Below are 26399 nucleotides of genomic sequence, written 5' to 3'. Positions count from 1 at the left end.
GAATCTGACCAATTCAAGGGTGGGGGGAGATATTACCATCAGGGATTTCCTAATGAAGTAGATAAGGCAAATTACATTATAGTGTCTCCCACAATTGAAGAACCCTACCCATGTGCACTAAGCTGTATACTGTATTCAAATAGTCAAGGGTCATCAGATATCAGAAATATGAAACAAAGTAAACAAAACCACCAAACAGAAAAAAGCAGGAAACAAACTTCAGAGAGAAGAAAACTTTATATGAAAGGATTATTTATATCCACAGAGAGATATTATATCCACGAAATGAGAACAAGATGGTATTAGAAAAGAACATTCAGAATACACAAAGAGTTGAAGAGCTGTTGGAAATAAAATAAAAATTCAATACAAATTGAGAAAATATCTCATAAAATAGAGCTAAAAGTGTAAGGAATTAAAAATAGGAGGAAAAAAGATAAGTATCAGTTCAGAAGATCTAAATCTGAATAACCTGTGTTAATTTGCAGAAGGAAATTAAAGTAACTTAAATCATTTGCTAGGCGATTCTTAGGAGTTTTTAAGTTTTACAAATTGCTCCTTTTAAAAACGTTTTTGTTGCTTTTCTTATTTATAGTTTAATTTTCTTAAAGTTGTGGGGGAATGTAAATGGCTTAAGAGGCAAGTAGGTCTATAAGACTTATGGAGAAGAGCAATGGATGTCTTCTCTTCTGTTCCTGTTTTCCACAAATACAAGATAGAGACAAATAGAAGAGAAGACATCATCAACGAAATAATTCCAGAACTTTTCCCAGAATTGAAAATTTTACATTTCCAGTTTGAAAGGGCTCATCACAAATGAGGAAAATAGATCTATAGCAAGGCAGGGTTTTAAATCACTTGGAACTAAGAAAAGGTCTTTCCAGAGAGAAAGATATGGAAAAACCACCACCACAATAACAAAAAGTCAGTTATCATATAAAGGATCAAGAATGATTGTAGTATTTTATTTTTCCACAGCAATGCTGGAAGCTAGAAAACAATGAGACAATTACATGAAAATTTGAAAGAAAAATAATTTCCAACCTAAAATTCTACATTTAAAGAAACTGTGAATTAAGCATGAGACCAAAATAAAGATACACATAGTCTGAAAAATTTTACTTCCCATGTCCTTCTTCTTGGGAAAATATGGGGATGTGCCCACCAAAAAGGACGGTAAATCAAGAAAGAGGAAGATAGTAAACCAAGAAAGGCAATAGAGGAACCAAGTCATGAAGAAGACAAAAATAGAATGCCTAAGATGGTAGTAAAGGGAAGGGAGATTCTGGAATGACAGTGTTCAACATGTCTAGGAAGAAAGCTGTCCATATTTAAGCAGATCATAAGTCTAAGGAGAGATTTCTCTGAAAAAAATATGAAACTGATAGAATATCTAATGTATTCAAAGTTATTGAGAGGAGGCATGAAGAAGAGTCTAGAAGTGGTATTTGTAGGTACATAGAAAACTAAGCAAACAAAAGAAATAAGAAAATTATTTATTCCAAGAGAAACACAAAGTTATGCAGTAAATAAAAAGTAGTTGCTGAAATTAAAAAAATAAATAAATAAAATTTAAAAATTAAAAAAAAGAAAAAGTAGTCATAGTGAGAAGAGGGGGAGAGAGAGATGACCTAAATATATCAATAGATTCTATATAATCTCAATCTGAATCCCACTAGGTTGTTTTGTAGAAATTGAAAAGTTTATTCTAAAATTTAAATGGAAATGTAAAAGATTTAAAATATCCAAATAAGCCTCTCTTAGTCTGCCATGGGCCAATCAGACGGGTGCTTTGCCCAGCTCCTCTCTGCATTTGGCCAATAGCCTCTGAGAGCACACACCCTAGTGGCCCTAGACAGGGACCCTCTGCAGGCCCTGGGGAACAAAAGTAGCTCTAAATCCAGCACATGCATATTGAAGGAAGTTAAAGGATTTAATATGAAGCACAGGTGCAGACAGTGCCAAATAGCAAGCAGTAGCTGGTACACATTTGGTGAGTGGAAAAGCATTTCCTTCTCCCACTGCCGCTGAGATGGGAGAAATTAGTTGAATTCGGTATGAAATGGAATATACCACAGGTATTAGTCTGCAAATGAGGGTCCCCCAAAAATTAAAGCTAGCACCTTTAATGCTGACCTGGAACAAGAATTCCAAGAAGTTCTAAATGCTAATATGATGATGCAGGTTCCAAAGAGGATTGTTGCAGCAGGAAACAATGAAAACATTCCATTTTCAAGACCACCACATCTTGACCTTATTCAGTCAACTCCTTGTAAACCTCTGGCACTAAAGCCACCACTTCATGTACTTCAAGTGAAAGACTGCTAGATTTTCTGGATTTGAAAAGACCTCCTTCAACCTCGCAAAATGAAGAAATCCGTGCAGTTGGCAAGTTAAAAAGAGAGTGCTCTACGAGTGATAATGTTGTTCACTCCAATGGACAGTTAGTCAGAAGTGATTCTACCCTGATACCATCACCATAACAAGCTTGGATCTGTCCTTCCCAGATGTTACCTGAAGATAGAGCTAATCTTTCCTCCATTCGTGGTATTTTGTCACTTATCCAGTCTTCTACTCGTAGGGCTTGCCAACAGATCTTAGATATGCTGGAAGAAAATCAGAGATCTGCAATGTGTGGCAGGCCTGCTGCCACTTCTAATCCTCATCATGACAACGTCAGGTATGGCATTTCAAACACAGATACAACAATTCAAGGAACTCCGGAAAACATAACTGTTGGAGGTGCAGCTTCGTTAAGACGACAGATAATCAAGCTAAATAGACGCCTACATCTTCTAGAAGAGGAGAACAAAGAACGTGCCAGGAGAGAAATGGTCATGTATTCACTTACTGTAGCATTTGGGCTGCTTAATAGCTGGCTGTGGTTTCGCCGCTAGAGGTAATCTCAGCTCTCAAACATACTGTCTCAACAGCTAGAAATATAAGAATTTGCAAACTTCTTTGTCTCTGTCTTTGCATTGTATGCTGTTTTATAGTCCATGCCCTGATAATGCATTTCTTCCAGAAAGAAGGGAGGAAGGAACTATATTTGTAGAAGGAAATGTATATTTGGTCACTCAACTGTATTAACTTTTAACCAGTTCTGCAGTAACACCTACTTAAAATTCTGCCTTTGCATGTTTTGTAAATAGGCTGTAGTTTGTTTCTTTTTTAAAGGAATTGATTTTTTTGCCTAATCAGTCTGCACAACTAATTTTCTGAATGGGAGAGAGAGTGCACAGAAAATAGATTTAGAAAAGAAAATTTTATCTGTAAAAGAAAAACAATACTTATTTTGTCCTGTTACTCAAACACTATTAGATTAAATCGTTTTATTAATAGACAGTTTTGTATCCACATTTCAACATTAACACTTTTTAAGTCATGGTCTGGTGTCAGATTTAAGAAAATTAAGCCACCTAATAATTTATGACCACCTTCATTAATCACCTGTACAGATTAAATCAATTCCTAAAATTTCAGCAGTTTATTTTGTGTGCAATATGTGTATTCTTATTTTCATTTTAGTTTTCTATAAAGTACATTTTCACTAAGTCCATATGTGAATAATTTTAGAAACTACAGAATAAAGTACAAATATAGTATATCTAATGAACCAAAAATAAAATAACCAAATAAGTTTTGAAAGAGAAGAATAAGGTTGATGGACTTAAACTACTGATTTCAAGTCTAAGGATAAAGCTTTAGCAATCAAGACTGTGGTATTGGCATGAGGACAGACATATCTATCAAAAGAACAGAATAGAAAGCATAGAAATAGACCTATGCATATACAGTTAATTGATTTTTTTAAAGAGGGCAAGGTAATTAAGTAGGAATGGGAGTCTTTTCAGAGAATGGTGCTTGAAAACATTAAAAATCTACATGAAAATAAAAAGAACCTCAACCCCTTATTTCACACCATACACAAAAATTGATTAGAAATGGATTATAAACTAATGGAAACAACCCAAATGCCCATCAATTCATGAATGGATTAGTAAAATGTGGTATATGTATACCATGGAGTATTACTCAGCTATAAGAAATAATGGTGATATGGCATCTCTTTTGTTCTCCTGGAGAGTTGGAACCCATTCTATTAAGTGAAGTATCCCAAGAATGGAAAAATAAGCACCACATGTACTCACCAGCAAATTGGTTTCCCTGATCATCACCTAAGTGCACATTTGGGAATAACACCAATTGGGTATCGGACAGAAGTGGGGGGTGGGGGAAGGGGATGGGTGTACACCTACATGATGAGTGCGATGTGCACTGTCTGGGGAATGGACACGCTTGAAGCTCAGACTCGGGGGGGATGGGGGGGCATTGGCAATATATATAACCTGAACTTTTGTACCCCCATAATAAGTTGAAATAAAAAAATAAAAAAAATAATTAAAAAAGAGATAAAATCATGAATATTCCATAAGTAAATAGAAGAAAATATTTCTTTAATAAAACAAAAAAATATGATAATCTTAAAAGAAAAGTGGATGGATAAAGAAAATGCATATATACACAGTGGAATACAGCTCAGCCTTTAAAAAGGGGGGAATCTTCCTGTCATGTGTGGCAAGATGGGTGAATCTGGAGGACATTATGCTAAGTGAAATAAGCCAGGCACAGAAGGCAAATACCACATGATCTCACTTATACACAGAATCAAAAAAAGTTGAACTCGGCTGGTCCAAAGGTAGGGAGTTATCTCACTTGATTGGTCACAGTCAGTTACAGATTGAACTCGTTGTTCTACTCTTTCCCCCCTCCTCACTACTGCACTTGACCAGTCTTAAAAAAATAATAAATAAATAAAAATAAATTAAAAAGTTGAACTCACAGAAGTAGAAAGTAGAATAGTCCTCACCAGGGACTCAGGAGAGGGATGGATGGGGAAAGGGTATAAGTTGATCAAAATTCCAGTTAGAAAGGAGGAATAAGCTTTAGTGATGCATTGCACAGGATGGTGACTATAATAAATAATGATGCATGGTGTATTTCAAAATTGCTAAAAGAGTAGATTTTATTTTTTTATTATTATTTTAGCATATTGTGGGGGTACAAAAGTTTAGGTTACGTATATTGCCCTTGTCCCCCTCCCCCAAGTCAGAGCTTCAAACGTGTCCATCCCCTAGACAGTGTGCATTGCACTTACCACCAAAAAAGATAAGTATGTGAGGTGAAAGATTTGTTAATTAGCCTGATTTCATCATTCCACATTGTAAACACATATCAAAACAACATATTGTACCCCATAAATAATATTAATACAATTATTAGTCAATTAAAACTAATTTTTTAAAAAGAAAAGTGGATAAATTGGATATTAAAATTAAAAACTTACGTTCTTTGAGCAATACTGTTGAGAAAAAGAAAAGGCATGCAACAGAGAGGGGGAAAATATCAGCAAAACACGTATCTAATAAAGGATCTGTATCCAGAATATATAAAAACTCTTAAAACCCAATAATGAGAAGCCAAACAATCCAACTAAAAATGGGTAAAAGAAACAAAGAGACATTTAAGCAAAAAGGATATATGAATGACAGATAAATGCATAAAAGAAAGTCAACATCTTTACCTATTAGGGATATGCAATGAGATACTACTCACACCCACTAGTGTAGCTAAAATTAAAAAGGACTGCCAATACCAAGGGTCAACAAGAAGCTAGAGCAAATGGAATACTCATAAATTGTAGGTGAGAACATAAAGTGGTACCATCACTTTGAAAAACAGTTTAGCAGGCTTTCATAAAATTAAAAATATATCCACCTCGTAAGTATTTTCCCAAGAGATAAAGGAAATATTAATATATGTCTGTACAAAAGTAATTTGGAGATATCTCAAAGAATTAAAAATAGAAATAGCATTTGATCCAGCAATCCAACTACTAGGCATCTACCCAAAGGAAGAAAAGTCATTTTATAATAATTTATAATAAAGACATCTGCACCCGAATGTTTATGGCAGCACAATTCACAATTGCAAAGATGTGGAAACAACCCAAGTGCCCATCAATACATGAGTGGATTAATGAAATGTGGTATATGTATACCATGGAGTACTACTCAACCATAAAAAACAATGTATGGACTAGCACCTCTTATATTAATTACCCTGGGTGGAGCTGGAGCCCACTCTTCAAAGTTCAGTATCACAAGAATTGAAAAACAAGCACCACATGTACTCGCAATCAAATTGGTATTAACAGATCAACAAATTGGAAGAAATAAAAACATCTAAAATACAAAAAAAAAACAAAACACTTAGGTGCTTACATGGAAGTAATATTCACCGGGTGCCGGGCAGGTGGGAGGGGGGTGGAGGGGGTGGAGCACACTGTCTGGGGTATGGGCATGCTTGTAGCTCTGGTTTGGGCAATGCAGAGGCAATATATGTAATCAAAATGTTTGTACCCCCATAATATTCTGAAATTTAAAAAAGAAAATAAATAAATGTATATGTCCATACAAAGATTGAATGTTCATAAAAAGTTTTATCCTTAATAGTAAAAAACTGAAAACAACCTAAATGTCCATTGAAAGATGAATGGATAAACAAATTGTGATATATCACTACAATAGAATACTACTCAGCAGTAAGAAACTACTTATAAACAAAACATGGATGAATCTCAAAAACAATATGCCATGTGAAGGAACTCTGATTCATAAGGCTACATATTGCATAATTCCATTTATATAAAACTCTCTAGAAAAGGTAATCCAATCTATAGTGATTGAAATCAGATCAGTGTATGCTTTATGCAGGGAGGGGGTTGGGGAGTGGGATGACCTAAAAGAGGCATGAAGGAGATTTTTGGAGTAATAGAATGCTTTAATTTTGATTGTGATGATTGTTAATGGGTATATATTTATCAAAAGTTTCCGAACTATACACTTAAAGTGGGTGCATTTTAATATATATAAATTATACCTCACTAATGTTGAGTTTTTTTTAAAAATGTAATTCACTACATTAACTAAACAAAGGAGACTAAAACAAGATGATCATCTCAACAAATGCAGAAAAACCAATTGATAAAATTCACTATTAGCTGGGCATGGTGGCTCATGCCTGTAATCTCAGCAATTTGGGAGGCTGAGGCAAGAGGATCACTTGAGACAAGGAGTTCAAGTAGCCTGGGCAACATAGTGAGACCCCATCTCTACAAAAATATTTAAATATTAGCTGGGTGTGGTGATGCGAGCCTGAAGTCCTAGCTATTTGGGAGGTCAGGTAGGAGGATTGCTTGATCCCAGGAATTCCAGGCTGCAGTGAGCTATCATGGGGCCACTACACTCCAGCCTGGGTGACAGAGAAAGACCTTGTTTTAAAAAAATGCACTATCTACTCATAATAAAAAATTCTTAACCTCAAAAGAGAGGTAAACTGCCTTAAAAGGTCTACTTTACAAAGAACTTAGAGCAGACATCATATTTACTGGTGAAATGCTCAAAGCATTCCCCTGAGACTGAGACTAAGACAAGGATGCCCTCTAATCACTCTTCTATTCAACATTGTACTACATGTCCTAGCCAGTACAATTAGTATACAAAAATAAATAAGTATAAGGATTAGAAAAGAAGAAAGAAAACTTACTCATAGATATATCTGCATCCATACTAAAGTCTGAAAATATCTGTAGTTAATCTTAGAATCAATAAATAAGTTTAGCAAAATTGCTGGACACAAAGTCAGAAAAACCAACTGCATTTTTATATACCAAAACAATTCATTATGTGAAATTTTAAGAAGATACCATTTACAGCAGCATCACAAAAGATTAGATACCTAGGAATGAATATAATATATGATATGCAAAAGTTCCACACAGAAAACTATGAATCACTGAAAAATTAAAGACTTAAACCAATGGAGAGATCCCAATATTCATGTATCAGAAAACTCAGTAATGCATAAATATCAATTCTCCCAAAATTGATTAATTAAAATTCCAATTAAAATCCTAACTTTCTTGTCAAAAGTGACAATAGATTCTAAAATTTATAACATCAGTGCAAAGAGCCTAAAATATCCAAAGCAATATTAAAGAACAACAACTCTAATGGATAGCAAAACTTATATAGCTATGGTAATAAAGACAATGTGGTATTGGTGCAAGAATACTCAGACCAATAAAATTGAAGAGATATCCCAGAAATACACAGAGGCATCTATGGATATTTGATTTACTATAAAAGTTGCACTGCAGAGCAGGGGGAAAAGTCTTTTAAACAAACAATGTTGGATAAATTGTAATTCCCTATATTAAAAAATAAAATTTGATATCTACAACACCCAATATATAAAATTCAATTCCAGGAGAATTACATGTTTAAGTGTGAAAGGAAAACAATAAAACTTTTGGAGAAGGGAATTTTAACAGGACATACAAAAATAACACTTATTAAACAAAATATTTATAGATTGGATTACATTAAAATTAGGAATTTTTCATCATCATAACCATTGAGAAAGTGAAAGGGAAATGATAGAGCAAAAGATATTTACAATAAAATAACAAAGGCTTACATCCAGAATATATGAAGAATTCCTACAAATCAACAAATAATCCAACTTAATATAAAAAGGAGCAAGAGTTGAACAGCACATTATAAAAGTGGACATCTAAATGGCCAATAAACATAAACCTGTGCTCCACTGCATTGGTCATCAAATTGAATGCACCATGAGATACCACCACATACCTAGCAGAGTGGTTAAAATTAAAAAGACTTGCAACAGTAAGTATTGGTGAGGATGTGGAGCAACAGGAACTCCCACACATAGTTTGTGGAAGTATAAAGTGTGACAATTACCACAGCTGATTTATCCATACCATATAACCTAACAATTCTACCCCTATGTATACATCCAACAGAATGAGTGCACACATGCCATCAGGTTACAAGTGAAAATATATTCATAGCAGTATTACTCATAAAAGCACACAACTGGAAACATCCAACTGTTTACTAACATGGATTAAAACGCAAGGAAAATGAACAAACTACACTTACATAAAACATGGATAACTCTCAAACATTTCTTGAGCAAAATAAGTCAATCATAAAAGATTATATATTATATAACTTCACTTATAGAAATTTCATTAACAAGCAAAACTGGGCTATAATTTTAAAATTCAGGACAGTAGTTACCTTTGGAGAGGGAGGAGGGATAGTGACTGGGCGGGGGACACACAGGGGTTGAGTTTCTGAGATACTTTCAATATTCCATTTCTTGACTTGGGTGTCAGTTACACAAATCTATTCAGTGAGATGTTCACTTATGTGCATTTTTCCATATGTATGCTATACTTTATGGTTTTAAAAGTTAAGAATGGGGAAAAGATATGAACAGAAAAGTTACAGAAAACCCCAAAACTCAAATGCATACAAAAAGATGTTCACAATCATTGGTAACCAAAGAAATACAAATTGAAATAATAAGATATCCCTTTAGACTGGAAGAAACAGCTTTATTATATCAATTATGGGCAAGGATATGCATAGGAAACCTCATTCACTGATGTTGGGAACGTAGACTGATCAGGCTATTCTGAGGTGTGTGGTTGTATATATCTACTATGACTCAACAACCCCATTCCTCATTATATAATCCAAATAACTTCCTACACAGTTTTATAAGGAGACATGTATTAGAATGTTCACTACAATGTTATTTGTGGTGGCCAGAATTAGCTCCCATTAGGGGTCCATCACTGGAAATAGCACATGTGAAATGTGGTAGTTGCATTCTATGGAGTACTATGCAGAATTAGAAGGAATAAATTAGCAACACATGGATGGACCTTAAAAACAGTGCTTAATAAAAAAAATAAACAATGAGATATAACACAATGCCACACATGTAAACTAAAATTACCTAAACACCTAAATAAGGTACATTTTTCAAGAACACTTAGAAACTAAATGATACATGTTAAACAGAGTTGTGTGTGGGGAGTAGGGGAAAATGGGAGTACAAAATGGTGATAAAAGGAAATATTTTTATAAACAATAAAGAAAAGTATGAGTAGCCAGGACCAGACACCAACTTAACCAAATCATCAAAGTTAGCATCACCAGTAGTGGGACAAATCGACATAATGTGCCTCCTGATAGGTAGGATACAAATAAGGACACAATATTACTTCTGTAGTATTCTTGCTAAACATGCATAACCAGAATTTAAGCAGAAGGAACCATCAGAGAAATACAAATTGAGGGACATTCTACAAAATAACTGGCCTGTACTCTTCAAAAGTATCAAAATCATGAAAGACAAAGGAAGGCTGGGAAACTGTTCTAGGACAAAGGAGACTAGAAACATGACAACTAAACATGAGACCTTAGATTAGATCCTCTACCAGAAATACGGCAACAGGGAGAAAAGTGGTGAGATCTGAATAAAATGGGTAGGCTATACTACATATTGATGTTAATTTTCTGAATTTTATAATCACAGATACATAAGATATTAACATCTGGGGAACTGATGACTAGTATGTGGTTACTCTCAATATCATTGTTTTTAGATATAATTCACATATTGTGAAATTCACCCATTTAAAGCATACAGTTCAGTGGCTTTTACTATATTCACAAACGTGTGCAACCAGCACCAGAACATTAATTCCATAACATTTTCATAACCCCAAAGAGAAAACCTGTACCCATTAGCAGTGACTTTCCACTCCCTCCTACCCCCAGGCCCTGGCAACTGCTCATCTACTGTCTCTATAGCATTGCCTATTCTGGACATTTCATATAAATGAAATCACACAATACGTGGCTTTTTGTGTCTGGCTTTGCTCACTTAGCATATTTTTGAGGTTCATCCACATCGTAGCATGAATCAGAACTTCATTCCTTTTATGGCTGCATACTATTTCATTGTATGGATATAACAGTTGACCATTCATCAGCTGATGGACATTTGAGTTGTTTCCATTTTGTGGCTATTGTAAATAGCAATATTGTTGCTATGAACATGTATGTACATGTATTTAGGTACTTGTTTTCAATTCTTTTGTGTATATACCTAGGAGTAGAATTTCTCAATTATATGGTAACTCTGTTTAACTTTTTGAGAAACTGCCAAACTTTTCCAAAGCAGCTGTACCATTTTAAATTGCCACCATCACTGCCTTTCTATTATTTTTTGCAACCTTTTTAAAAATTTGAAATTATTTCAAAATGAAAAGTTTTTTACAGCCAGGTTGCTGTGCCTCTTCTAATTAGAGTGAACAAACCAATGTCTATCCCTTCCTGGGTCCCACAGAGTGAGAGAAAACAGTTCAGAAAAAGTGAGAAAACAAGCCCCTGGCCATTTGCACCTTTCTGTCCTGTTTTCACTCACAACACTTCTGACACCAAATGAAATGTGTAGGTTTTTTTCACACCACCAACCAATTCTCTGACACCAGCTGGGTGTCCTCCAATTCAATTCAATTCTGACACCATCTACCTGGAATTAGTGTCAGATTGCACGTTAAGGGCTCAGTCCCACAATACTTTCCCCATTTCAAATGCCAATTTCAAGTCCTGGACAACTTATACTTCTGACTGAATGGCTATAAATCAGAAGTTCCCATGACCTCCTTCATATGTTCGATAATTTGCTAGAATATCCCACAAAACTCAGGGAAACAGTTTACTTAATATTACTGGTTTATTATAAAGGATTTAAGTCAGGAACAGCCAAATGGAAGAGATGTATAGGGCAAAGTATGTAGAAGAAGTGATGGGCTTCCATGCCCTCTCCAGGCCTGCTATCTCCTCAACACCTCCATGTGTTCACCAACAAAGAAGCTATCTGAACCTCATAGTTTTGAGGGTTTTATGCAAATTTCATTACCACATGATTGATTAAATCATTGGCCATTGGCGATTGCTGTGGTCTGAATGTGTCCCTCAAAATTCATGTTGAACTTTAATCACTAACCTAATAGTATTAAGAGGTGGGGCTTTTACGAGGTGATTATGTCACGAGGGTGGATCCTTCACGGATTAGGGACCTTATAAAGGGGCTTCAGGGAGTGGGATCTCTGCTGCTGTTCTGCCACGTAAGGATAGGTCTTTCGCCCTTTCACCTTCCATCACCTTAGGACACAGCAAGAAAGCCCTCACTAGACATCAAATGCTAGGACCTTGTTCTTGGATTTCCCAGCCTCTGTAAGTTTAAGAAAATAAATTTCTGTTCTTTATAAATTACTCAATCTCAGGTACTTTTTTGTAGCACAATAAACAGACTAAAACAGAAATCGGTACCAGAGAAGTGGAGCATTGCTGTAACAAATACCTAAAATGTGAGAGGCTTTAGAACTGGGTAATGGGTAGAGGCTGACAGAATTTGGTGGAGCAAGCTAGAAAAGGCCTGAATTGAGTATTAAAGGTAACTTTGGTGAGGGATTGGAAGAGGAGAGTTGTAGAGAGTCTCAGTCTTCTTAGAGATTATCTAAGTGGTTGTGATCACAATGCTGGTAGAAATATAAACAGTAAAGGTCATTCTTAAGAGGTCTTAGACAGAAATGAGGAATATCTTACTGGAAACTGGAGGAAAAGCCTTATTACAAAATAGCAAAGAACTTCACTGAATTGTGCCCGTGTCCTAGCTAATACTTCATGGAAGGCAAAATTTAAGAGTGATGAACTAGGATATTTGGCAATACAATTCTCTAAGCAATGTGTTCATGGTTTTCTTAACTGCTCATAGTGAAATTTAAAATCAAAAGGGAAGCAGAATTTAAAGATTTTGAAAATCGTCAGCCTGGCTAGCTTGTAAAAGCATGTTTGGAAGAAAACACCAAGGGTGTGGCCAAGTGACTGTTTGCTAAGGAGATTAGTATGGATAGAGTGCCTGGAAAACAGAACTGTGTTAAAGTAGGGGCCCAGGGTGCCTGAGGGATGTCAGCATTTGCTGCCCAGTACTGCCTCCTCTCTGTGCCACATGCAGCACTCCTCAGGCACCCCAGCTGTGTGTGGCTCAAGTAGCCCCAGGTGTGGCTAGTGCCACTGCTCTAGAAGATACAGGTTGTAAACCTTGGCAGTGGCATGTTATGCCAACCCTGCAGTCAGAGTGCAAGAGCTGCAGAAGCATGGCTAACTCCACCTAGATTTCAGAGGATGCTCTGGAGAGCCCTGGGATTGAAGCAGAGAACTGCCACAAGGGTGGGGCCACAAGAGAGTCCCTACTAGGGCAATGCCCAGCACGGCCATTGGGGCAGGGCTGCCCCTGAGACTCCAAAACTGCAGAACCACTGGAGTGCAATCCCAGCCTGGGAGGGCTGCAGACAGCCAGAGACAATCTGAGAGCTACTGTGTGAGCTGCACCCAGGAAAGACATAGGGGTGAGTCCCCCCAGGGTTTTAGGGGCCCCAGTCCCACCCCAGTATGTCAGGAAGATTATTCTCAAGCCTTGAGATGTAATATTGTTTGGCTTGATGAGTTCTGGACTTACTTGGGACCTGTTACTCCTTTCTTCTTTCCTATTGGAAATAGACATCTTGGAATGAAAACGTCTCTCCTATGGTTGTCCCACCATTGTGTTCTGGAAGTATGTTACTTGTTTGACCTTACAGGTTCACAGCTGGAAAGAAACTTGCCTCAGAATGACTCTTACCTTGAGTCTCACCCGTATCTTGATGTGTATGAGAGTCTGGACAGTAGACTTTTGAGTTGGTGCTGGCACAAGTTAGGACTTTCCAGTTTACTGAGATGAAATGAATATATTTCCTATATAAGGAGGACATGAACTTGGTGGGGGGGGGGTCAGGGGTGGAATATTATGGCCTAAATGTGTCCCCCAAAATTCATATATTTAAATTTGTCAGTGTGATAGTATTCAAAGGTGGGGCTTCTTTAAAGAGGTGATTAAGTCATGAGCGCTCTGCCCTCATGGATGGGATTAGGGCTCAAGGGCTTGATGGAGTGGGTGCTCTCTCTTCTGCTCTTCCCTTATGTGAGGACACAGCATTTGTCTCTTTTGGCCCTGTTATCATGTGACATGGCAAGAAGGCCCCAACGCTGAGTGCCAGCACCCCAATCTTGGACTTCTCAGCCTCCAGGACTGTGAGAAAATAAATTACTGTTCTTTATACATTACCTGGTCTCAGGCAATTAGTCATAGAAGAACAAATGAACTGAGACAGTGATCAACTCAGCCTCCAGAGGGCAAGGAGTGGGGTTGAAAGTCCCAACCCTCTAATCATGCCTTGGTCTTGTAACTGGCCCCCATCCTGAAGCTATCCAGGGACCCCCAGCCACCATTCACCTCATTAGTGTACAAAAGACATGCATCACTCAGGAGATTTCAAGGGTCTTAGAAGCTCTGGTGTCAGGAACCAGGGACTAAGACCAAATATAACAAAAGATGCTCCTATCACTTCTATTACTCAGAAAACTAAAAGAGGATTAGGAGTTCTGGGCCAGAAACTGAGGGAAAAAACCAAATATATATTTTATTATTGTATCATCACAACCTTCCATCTTGTTTTGGGGATCGATCCAATACAGGTACATCAGACTTGAGAGGGAAATGAAAACCTGTCCATGGAACTAGGGAGTTCTTTACACCTGGTGCCACTGTTAACACCTTCTCATTTAATGATAGGCAAAAGAACTCAAAAGAGCATCAGAAGTACAGGAGTGGAGGTGGGAGACTGGCCCTTTTTGTTAAATATAACCATGCTGCACACAGCACTTAACACTCTTCAAAGGCTGTCAAAAACCTCAAGTGGAATGACTTTCTCTTCTCAGGGTACAAAAGCCAGTGGGGGCTCAGGTACAGAATGGATGATTGACTGGTGGGTAAGAAGCCAAAAGACTCACACACACAGAAAAAATAAAACAGCACAATCTTTTAAAAGTTCCAAGTCATTAGCTTTATTTTTAGTGAATTCAGCATGGAGTGACAAAAGCACATCATATCATTACTATTGACTACTACATACAGGCATTATTCTTGCATTCTTTATATTCATTTTCTACTTTAAGTCTGTTAATCCATATTAATTTAAAATGATTTCTTACCAAAAATCTCCAATTCATATAACCAAGAGATAATAAATTCTCCTTTTAAGTTTTACTGAGAATTTAAGTCTAAATTGCTAATTTCAAAAAGTTTTTTATTATGAAGTTCATTTACCCAGAGCAGGCAAAACATAGTGTAGAACTTTTATTTTCCAGAAGCTATTTCCATTTTCTTCTTCCTTTTATCTTTCAAACTGGAGTTTTTTAAATCTTTACAAGTTCTCTGTCGTTGCATAAGAAACCTACCATTTTTCCCATTTCATAAAAGACAATTAACAGTGGTAAAAAAAAAAAAAATTCCAGTTCACCTAAATTTGAGTTAACTTTCAGGGAGCAGATGATGGATGGGATTTGGGGGCAGAGTGAGAGATTCAGATTCCAGTAAGATTGAGGGTCATTCATAAAAGTTATGAGGCTGCGGTGAAGGGAGAACAAAAAATAAACTGGGTTCCTGCAGGTGGGTGAGAAGCCAGAATGAGGAGGAATGGTAAGATACCAAAGCAGTGTTATTAGGCCTGTGGCTGCTATGCCTTCTCATAATAATCATGAATACAAACAAAAGAATAATTAATAATATATAAGTGATCAATCTTTGAGAGTTGAGGCAGGGAGAAGAAAGGATGACATTAGACCTTGTCCCTGGATTGATTCAGTTTACTAGGCAGGAGTGTGAAACCAATTGGGTGAAATTATAATGAAACCATTCTTTGCAAGTCATCTGCTTTCTTGGGGTCCTTTTCTCTGCACTCTATCCAATGATGAACTGCACTGGCTTATGCCCCCTGGAAAATGGTTATTCGGAAACATTACAGGTGTAGGTGAAGCACTGGTGAGATGGCCAATGGAGAACACATTTCCAGGTAGCCTGAAACCCAGCAGACAATGTAGCTGTTGCCTAACAAACACAGAAATCTACATTGTGTGCTAGGTTCATGCCACAGACCCGGATGTTTGGCCTGCAGGTCATACCCACATACTATTTCAACATAATTACCTGCTACACTCAAGATTTCAAAATTGATATTTGTCTTTTCTACTACAAGAAAAAGACAACCAGAAGTCAGAATTGCTGGGACTTAGATATGAGAAATGAAATTTCCTTAACCAAGTGCATCATCAAGTTGTCCTTATTTAATCACCATGTTGTATTGAAAATGCCACCTCAAAGTCAAGAGATGAAAAAGGTGGATGGGTGGGTGGATGGATATGTAGGTAAATAAATAGGTAGGTAGGTAGATGGGTGGTTGGTTAGGTAGGTAGGCAGGTAGATATCAAATAGACCTCATTCATGAATCTTGATGGTTCCCAAACCCCAGCTAATAATGGAGAACACCCTAGAACTTGACTTCGTGTGTGTGCCCACGCATGTGTGTGTGGGTGAGTAAGAGAGAATGAGGTAAAGCTTCCATTATTAAGGACCGCCCAGTAACCTTGCTCAGGACAGTGTAACTGAAGATAGAAGATGCCATCAGAGACCCAGTAGCCAGATGTAGCTACTGATTACTAAACACAGGACCTACACTGGCTACTGAGCCATCGAGGGTACCTACACCTTCTGACAGCTGGACAATCCTTGGCCTTCTAGGGAGAGACTCTGTGGAAAGAAAGAGAAGATGTTAATTCTGGAAACTAATGTGCATTCAATCAAAACATTTCAACTGTGTATTTTCTTTGGGTTATAAACTCACAATGACAATAATCCTATGTATGCAGTTTTAAACAACATCTAGATTTATTTACTTACTCAACAAATACTGATTGAGTGATATTAAATAAGGTGCCAGATATTCTTCTCAGGTGCTGGAGATGCAAAAAGAAATGAAAAAGATCAAAATCCCTGCACTTCTAGAGTATACACAATTCCTTGTGAGAATATCTTCAATTGATTATTTGGTATGTCTACTCATGGAACTTAAAAGTCTAAGATTTAAGATAAGGGTAGGGAAAAATGGGGGTGCGGGGGAAAAAAACCTCAATAGATATGTATGGTCTCATTTCATAGAGTAATGAAACACTTAAGAGGAATGCTATTTTAACTAAGGTGGTCAGGGAAAGCCTCACTGAAGGCCTGGCATTTGAGTGGATTAGAGGAGGAGGTGAAGGAGGAGGATCGTGCAACATACCTGGGGTGGGAAGGACACCACAGGGAGAGGCAAGAGTCAGAATAAAGGCACCGAAGCAGGAAAAAACCTGTTGTCATGGATAAGGCGTTCTTATAATAGCACAAGACCACGTGGTCAATTATTTTCTAATTTTAGGATTATTCTAGAACAGAAATGACTATGCAACTTTGCTCCAAGTACATGTCTTAGAATCCTACCTTCTTATTAATTTAAAATGCTTCAGCTATCACTTAGAAAAGATTTAATAAAGTTATGAATTAGAAGAAAGGCTATACTTAGAACTTTAAATTAGTACAATTTGATTGGACATGCACCTGGACCATAGAATGACACCCACATATTTATTGCCAAGAGAGAAGTGGCTTTTTTTAAAAAAAAAAAAAAAAAAACATGTTAGCTGTAAGAAAAGATAACTAGCTTTCTGGAAGCTCTAAATATACACATATCTAGGGAATGATTTAACTATTTAATCACATATGCTTCATTTTAAGAGGCAACTCACTTGCCAAGTTACAATAATAGTACTTGACCAGCATGGTTAGCTCTTGACGGAAGGATAAGGATGGAATTTACAAGGTGAGGCAGGTTTTTTGTTTGATTGCTTGCATTTTTTAAATAAAATTAAAACCAAATCTAATGTATGAAGTATACTTTGGCATTGCCTATAAACCAGAGTATGCATACAGAAGTGGGGGAAAAGACCATTTGTACAGGTTTGGCTAAATCTTACTCTCAATGTAAAATAAAGCGTTTATAGAACACACAAACTTACATTTCATGACCCACTAAAGCTAACTGTTCATAACTCTACTTTTATGAATAAGACTAACAATTAAAGTGAGGCAAGGGTTTACTGTGGTTAGTTTCAATGCCAAAACCCAAAGGATTCTTTTGTAAATCTTGGTCCATATTTAGATCAGAAAAATGGTATTTTTAAATTCTCAAAGCATGCCCTATCTATCCTCCAAATCTTACTCAACTTAAAGAACTAAAGTTAAAGAGGTCTTTTGCCCCTTATTTTATCTAGGTAATACAAATAGCAAAAACTATAAATAAAATTTTGTTAAAGGTTAGTGTCAAGCACAAAACCAATAATATATATTTCTTTAAGTATATTAAAAACAAAAAATAGAATATATAGAATATAAAATAGCATAGAATATTAAGCAATAATATATTTTCAGAGTTTATAAATATAAGTCAAAGAAAAGAAATAGGGTCAAAGTAGAACTGCCGGGTTATATAATTCTGTTATCTGACAATTAAGAGGACAACTAAGCCCCAAGGGTGGGTGATACAACCGTAACCAAGGTACTTGGTGCTCAAGTCCTGTTCACAGTGCAAACAAAATAAAAACACGAACAAACAAAGACCCCATCCCATTCTGGCTAAAGATCATTTATTTGAGGTATGGGAAAGAGAGTTTAAAGAGAGGAAAGGACTGATTAAAAGTTAAGCCTGCCACCTGCTGTTGGAAAGCTTTTTTTGAACTGACATAAAGACCATTTCTTGAAATGTTAACCCAGAATTTGAAGAGTACTATTTGAAGAGCTTATACTCTTCAAACAGGGGCAATATATACACCAAACCAAGAAGTAAAGAACCCACTGATGTTTAAAGCCAAGCTGACAAATATAAAATGACATTCACATCAAAGTTTCACTAGAAATGAAAGAAATGCTGCTTCATGGGCCATTCAACTAAAGGAAGAGTAGAATTACCCTTTTAAAGTGATTTCAAGATTGTAGTTTTTAGAAAGAAATTTTGATCCCAAGGACTGTATGTGGAAGTAAATGAAGAGGGATGAACAATTTCTCAGCATTGTCAGTATGCTAAATTTACCAAGTCAAAATTGTCCAAATGACTGTTTTAAACTCAAAGTGAAAGAATCAATGCTTTTATGAATAAAGGAACTTCTGAATGCTTTCCAGTTCCATGATTTTCTATAATCCCACCAAGTTTGGCCCCACATGCCTCCCTCCCTGGATCTCCAACCATGTTACTTCACATATTTTAGTGTATATACCAGTGGCCTTCTGTAACTAAATAGGAATACAGTCAAATTCTATCATGATCATATTTACAGATTTGACAGAGCATAAGCCAGTCCACTACTCAAACAAAGTCAGAGTTTACTTTAGAAGTGAACAAAAACTACCTCCCACGGGTAGATTTCATGTTAAGTGTTCTTACCCCCCCCCGCCCCCCCACACATTAAAAAAAAAACCTCAGGAGACATTAGGAAGTGTTGTATATACATCTACTACCTTGATTGTGGTGATGGCAATCACAGGTGTTTGTATATATCCAAACTCAAATTGTCCACATGAAATATGTACAGTTTTTTGTTTATTAATTATGCTTTTATATAAAGCTGTTTTTTTTTTAACTGCCTCCCACATGGTTACGAACAAAAAGTCTGATTAACTCTAACTATAGACCAGGAAAAGAAATGCACACATGTACACACAATGTGCCACGGGGTGAAATTATGCTACAGGAGAAACCAACCTTTTAAATGCAGGTGTCTAATTAAAGTACGTTCTTATAGTTCTTATAAACTTGGATTCCTTCTGTGTTACGTTAGAGCACTTGAGCCAGGATATCACCATAACCAGGCACGTGGTTGCAGCCCGTCCAGCTCTTGCATACCTGAGATCCTGTGACTACATTGACCAAAAACATTTATACCAGCTGATGGTCACTTGATTCTCACATTTCTCTATTTAGTAAATTGCTCTGCAAGTCAACCTGAAGATTGAGGTGAACGTTTTCTGGGACGTTCCTGCTCAAGACTTTTTTTTTAATAGACATTCCCTGGCAGATAATTCTAGTCTGAACAGGCCTGGGAAGGGACTGGGTTGGCACAAGATCCTAAAACAAGCTTCTAAAGGAGAAACTACTCAGAGCCCATAAAGACAGACTCAGACTGGTTTTTAAAAAATAGTATTTAGCAATTAAGTGCATGTCTTTAATCCTTCTCAATGAAAACCAAAATTTTTAAAAATAATCATTGGATGAGGACAGGAATCATTTTACTCATTGCAAACAGAGGAAAAGGATAGTTTTAACCTAAGTAACAGCCTTTTTATGGACAAGTTTCAGAAAGTAATTGCCCTAAATCCATGTGTATATCTCTCTTTGTCCCCTTCCCCACACTCTGGAAGGCATTCTCTTCGTACAATGTTGGCAGTGTGCAGGGATGGTGAGGAATTCTTGTCATTTATCAAAAAAATAAATAATTTGCATTCCATCTATAAGTAAAAAAATAAGGGTATCAAAATATAGTAACTGTTTTCTGAACCTGTAAATAACAGAAAAACCAGTCAGTTCTCCCAAGAATTCACGACTTAGATTTACTTAATCACAATTAACCCATTACTGTACTATTACTGAGGTTTTTCTATATATATATATATATATATGTGTGTGTGTGTGTGTGTGTGTTTGGTCTCGTTTCTAAGCCTTATGCTATTTTCTAAAGGTATCAACCTCACACATGCCTAATATTATAGGCTTCAATTATAATCAAATCTCTACCAAGCCTCTGCTTTTGCCACTGTATGGAACGCCAACGTTCATTACGGTACAATACTCTTTGTGTGGTCTCTTCCTTGTCTTCCTTGACTCTTCCCATCAAGTTTCACTCAGCTCAGATGGACTGAGGTAGGAGCAAAATATCTGGCCTCCGCACACTGCCTGCCCAGCTCTCTGCCAAGCCTGGCTCAGAGACTCTTCCAGGATGCTAAAGGGCCTTCCTGGATTTCTCTGGGAAGCTCCCAGTTCATTCAGTGTGTGTCTCGGCCCGAAACCCAAGTTATAAACATTGTTGTTTGTTTATTTTCTCAGAAGTGTGTCTCCCTATGAGAATGTGAGCTCTGTGAGGTTAAGAATCAAGTTTTATTATTTTGAGATTCTCAAGGTACCAGCATATAGACTGGATGGATCATAGTCTCACATTTCTTTATTCGACCAATATTTACAAAAGATGACTATGATCCAGTGTACTACTGGTCAATTAAAGAAATGTGAGTGAATAGATAGTAAAATGTCTGGCACCTATACCAATACACTTCAAAAAACCACCAAAAAACAGTGAGAGAATATCTCCATTCAGTAAAAAGCTTGTATTTCTTTGTCCTTTAAACATTTCTTGCCTTCCATCTTAGTTTTATGGTACTTTTCTGTCAGATTTGCAAAGGCTTATAGAATCAAGCTATTTGTAAAGGAGTATATGTTCCTTTAACAGAAATACGGGCTAGCGAAAGCATTCTTAGAGTGAACATTTATATACAATCACAGGCTTGTAGCACAGAAGAGTCCTAGGGCTCAGGAAGGCTATCCTAACCTCCTTCATTTCATGCAACAAGGAAATAAGATCTACGCTGACAAAATGAAAGAAGTAAGACAACTAGTGGAGCAGAAAGAGAACATCCTTGTGTGTGATTTCTTTTGTTTGTGATGGTTATAAAATGAGCTATATTGTAATCCAATGAGGACTCTTCCAAAAACCATAGAAGTCTACCAAAAGCTCAATCACGTTGGGTATCAATTATTATGAGTTCTATGGTAGTATGTCAATTTTTTAAATTAAGTGGTTTATATAAATCCTCACACCACAAAGGAGAAGGGAAGACAGCTAACAGGATATATGAAAATTTGAAAGGACTAATAAAAATGACTCTAAAATGACGACGGGCTAAATGTATGTGTCATATCCCAAAGATACCATCTGATGACCTACAAGCTATAACATACATACAATTCAGCACAGGGTGAAAACATGGATGCTACTTATTTAACCAAGAGAAAATGGGAAAGTTAATTGAGATTTTTAAAGAAACAATGCTCCAAAATGTGTTCAATGAAGGGAAAAGGGAGAATTAGATATTTTTGAAATTCTAGAGAATGGAAGAAAAATAGCAATATAAAGACCTAACCTTCAAGTCAAGTATTTCCTCCCAGAGTGGTTGCCACATAGCGGACATGTGACCAGTTCTTCAACTGGTCATAAGGAAACCAAAAGTGTTTTGGTGCAAATAACTCAATAGAAACAAAGAGCCATGCACAGTCTTGATGGCAGTATTCTTCTATGCTTTCTTCTCTCCTTGTTGGTTAATACTGGACTGTGCTTATGCTGACAGTGGGAAGTTTTTGACAATGTATGGCCAGCTCTACAGAGAAAATGTAAGTATTTATAGAGAAATACTATCAGTATAATTAAATATCAGATTTAAAATTAGGATCCAAAAAAATAACAAAAAGGGAAACAGCAAAAGATCAAGCACTAAGCTTACAACTGGAGATAGCAGCATCGTCTGGAATGTGTAAGGGAAGAGGGCTCTCCCCCTCCCCACTGCAAGTGAGATCAAACAAGGAGGATAGGTGTCAGTCAATGCATACAAAGAGAAAAGGGTACAGAGAAGCCCAATATCCAGGCACTCATCAATGAGGCAACAGCTTCATGGGCGCCTACCATTAACTAGGTAGAAGAGGAATTTTATCAGATGGAGAAAACCAGAAAGTGTGGAATGGAAGGATGCAGGAGGAGTTAACTCTTGGGAGTTTAAAAAATAACCGTTAGAAAAGGTGAGCATCCTGGCCGGGCGCGGTGGCTCACGCCTGTAATCCTAGCACTCTGGGAGGCCGAGGTGGGCGGATCGTTTGAGCTCAGGAGTTCGAGACCAGCCTGAGCAAGAGCGAGACCCCATCTCTACTAAAAATAGAAAGAAATTATATGGACAGCTAAAAATATATATATAGAAAAAATTAGCTGGGCATGGTGGTGCATGCCTGTAGTCCCAGCTACTCGGGAGGCTGAGACAGGAGGATCGCTTGAGCTCAGGAGTTTGAGGTTGCTGTGAGCTAGGCTAACGCCACGGCACTCACTCTAGCCTGGGCAACAGAGTGAGACTCTGTCTCAAAAAAAAAAAAAAAAAAAAAAAAAGAAAAGGTGAGCATCCAGAGTCCAAGAGCAAGGGAAGATTATTCATAGGCTTGGGCAAAGTCAAGAGATCAAGGAAGGAAGTCTTTGTTCCTGTGTGGGGCGAGGGGAGCAGTAGCGGCAAACTATCACTAGGTTGAAAGGGGAAATAACAGAAACTAAACTGCTGTTTATATTGATGGTAAGTAACACAGGGGAAACCTGGTTCCTCTTTCTATCAGTAAAGAAAGAGGTCAAGAAAAGTACTTGGCACTAAAGGATGGTATAATCTTGAAGGGAATGCCTGGAGGACCAGAGAATGTGTATACGTGTGTGTGGAGGGGGGACCTAAGTAAGGGACTATGAATGGCAATGTGCTATGGGAGTAATCTGCAGTCAAAAAGGAATAGCAGAACTCTCTCATGTAAAGAAAATGACAGAGCACAAGGAGCTCAAAAATGAAGGGGAGCCCTCAACTTCTAATAAGAACACACTAGATGTAAGTTGGCAATGCTGGAAGAGCAGGGAGTTTCAGAAGCGTAAGATGGAGCTTTCCTGAGGTAGCCAGCCCATGGATTGTCTAAATGTCCTATACAGATGTGACTAGCCAAGAATGATTCCAATTTACCTAGGTCCAGAATCACCTGATCCCATTTCCGACTCAATGGGGCTGACACCACGTTTGTCCTCCTGCTTCGCATTCCTAGCTAGTAGGTATTTCTCATGGCCAATCACTATTCATTCTTATGTTCACTCTCCTATAAGCCCTACTCTGATTATCAAACTTTCTGTAATCTAGAGAACAAAGATTATTCATTTCATGCTGAGACATCAAACCTGTCCTACCACTGGGATCATTAATAGTAAATGCAAGCCCTGCACTGACAGGAGAGCGCTGTTGTGTACATTACCACTTTTCTTTCATAGCTGCCCCTATGAAAGCCAGGATGGGCCATGGAATTAGGGATGGAATAAATCAGAACACTTATTTTCCAGGGCAGATTTAGAGGGTTTAGTGAAAAACTAAACAAAAAAATAAGGCTTCCCTCAACTGACTGTCATCCTTAGACAAAATGTTATCCTCTTTGCATTCCCATATTATCATATTACCAGATTTTCTAAGGCTAAAATAACATCTAAACAAGTCTTTAAGCCATGAATAAAAAGTTTAGAAAATGGAACTCTCTAGAGTCAGTCAAGAAAACAAGTCACGTTTTCCTTTAGAAATGCCACGGGGGGACAGACAGAAAACTCTTAGGAAAATTGTCATTTTACCCCCAAAGTGCATTCTTCAGAGCATTCAACCAGGACTTGACCCACAATAAAATTGTTCTTTAACTCCATTAAATTTGGGCAATGTATGTGTACCATATGCCCCTCTTAAAAGTTCCAACACAAATAGGGAAGGTTCTGAGAAGTCCTGCAGAAAAGAAACCTATTCTGATGTTGTTCAATCTAGCTTTTCCTAAACTCATTCGACCGCAGAATTCCTTTCCTGCCTCCTAAAAAGGTGTTTTGTGAAATGCTATCTCAGAGAGTACCGAAGGCTGTAACTGGTTCCCATGCAGAGTTTATCACATACACTGGGGAGAAGCTTGAGTGGCAACAGATCCTTAAGAAATTCTCCAGAGGCAGCTGCCCCTAAACCAGGAATAAGAAGAGGGATGGTAAAGAAAGAAGGCCACTGAAAGTGACAGTGTGAGGAGGTGAGATATGCAGGCGATGCAGTTGAGGAAAGGAGGGTGCCAGGCACACGCCAACATTGTTGGCTACATAAACCTCAATGGCACCTGCCGTTAGCTCTGTTTTCTTAGTCACCGGGACCTAAGTATCTTTTAAAGAACTTAAAATAATCCCATGCACAGGATTTGTTGTGCAACTTTCCAACTTTGAAGGAAGTCACGGGGTGACCAATGGAATTAAAACTGCCGTGTTTCCCTGTTGAGTTTACAAAGCCATTCACTCACTACCGTGTCATCAGTAACCCAGGCAAGATGAGGGTGATCACAAAGTAACATCAACACCTGCAGGGTATATGGGGCTGCCCAGTTTCCATGGCTCTAGCACATGTGAGGGTCAAAGATTCTTTGAACCTTACAACCACCTTGGGAAGCTAGTGGCTGTGTTATTGCCCATTTACAGATGGGGAAACTGAGGATTAGAGGGGACCACTGCCTTGAACACCTCGTATACAAATAAAAGGGACTCTAGTAAAATGCCTGACAAATTGATGAGCCAACAGTCTTGGCCAAATACTCAATGACAAGAGTTTGGGGAAGCAGCAAGTTATAGTAGGGATAATGGTGACCTCTGAGCAAGAAGATGGGTGATCTATGGTCCAGGCAAGTAGCTTGGCTTGTGTGAGTCTCAGTTTGCTCCCAAAGCAAATGAGGACAATACTGACCCTATCTATGGAGAGGATTACACAGCATGAGGTTCATGAAAGTACTTTATAGTTAATAATTCTGTATCAAATCCTTGAAAATTTCCAAGAGATCTTAAATGTTCTCACCACAAAAAATAGACGTGAGGTCACACATATGCTAGTTAGCTTGATTGTGGTAAAAATTTCATGATGTGTATATATATCAAAATACGTTATATGCAGTGAATATATAGTTGTCAATTAAACCTCAATAAATCTGAGAAAAAACCAAATGTGCTCTACAAATATGAAAACAATGGTAGAAGCTGATGCCGGGCATTTCTATGTCTTATCTTTGCAATCTGAATCCAACTTCAGTTGCCTTAGCCACAAAGCCCGTTGAGTGCTACACTCGTGTTTAACTGCAAATCCTTAGAAACCAGGCAGCCAGCTAGGCAGCTGGCCCCACAGTGCTGGAAAAGATACTTCCTGAACCACTTGTTTAAATGTCTTGTACAACAGGCGAAACTAAAGAGATCATATTAATTATCTTCGCCGTTTACTTTGGTTTCTCATCTGTACTACAAAGTTATATTTCTATCCCCAAACCAGTAAAAGTCCATCAGGTTTTTTCCCCCAAGAAATGCTAATTTTTATTTTGCCAAATAAAGGTGTTTTTAAACCTTCCATCTACTATAATGATTTTTATAATTAGGTTTTTTTAAATTGAGGAATAACTGACCTGATAAACTACATATATTTAAAGTATACAGTTTGAGATGTTTTGACACGTGTATATGTGTATATACCCATGAAATCATCATCACAATCAGGACAGTGAAACTATCCACCAGCCCCAAAGTTTACTCATGCCTTTCTGTAGTCCCTTTCTCTTCCCCCACCCCAGGCAACCACTGGTCTGCTGTCACTATAGATTTCTTTGC

General features: G+C 37.4%; 1 pseudogene; it reads left to right on the top strand.

Annotated features, from left to right (window-relative positions):
- The first annotated feature begins 2032 nt into the window (after positions 1-2032).
- LOC138378643 (mitochondrial fission factor-like) lies at positions 2033-2897 on the top strand (annotated as a pseudogene).
- The last annotated feature ends 23502 nt before the right edge of the window (positions 2898-26399 follow it).

The sequence above is a fragment of the Eulemur rufifrons genome, chromosome 30 (assembly GCF_041146395.1).
Source record: "Eulemur rufifrons isolate Redbay chromosome 30, OSU_ERuf_1, whole genome shotgun sequence".
Lineage (NCBI taxonomy): Eukaryota > Metazoa > Chordata > Mammalia > Primates > Lemuridae > Eulemur > Eulemur rufifrons.
Note: the sequence above shows the minus strand (reverse complement) of the source record. Positions and strands in the feature narration are given on the sequence as shown.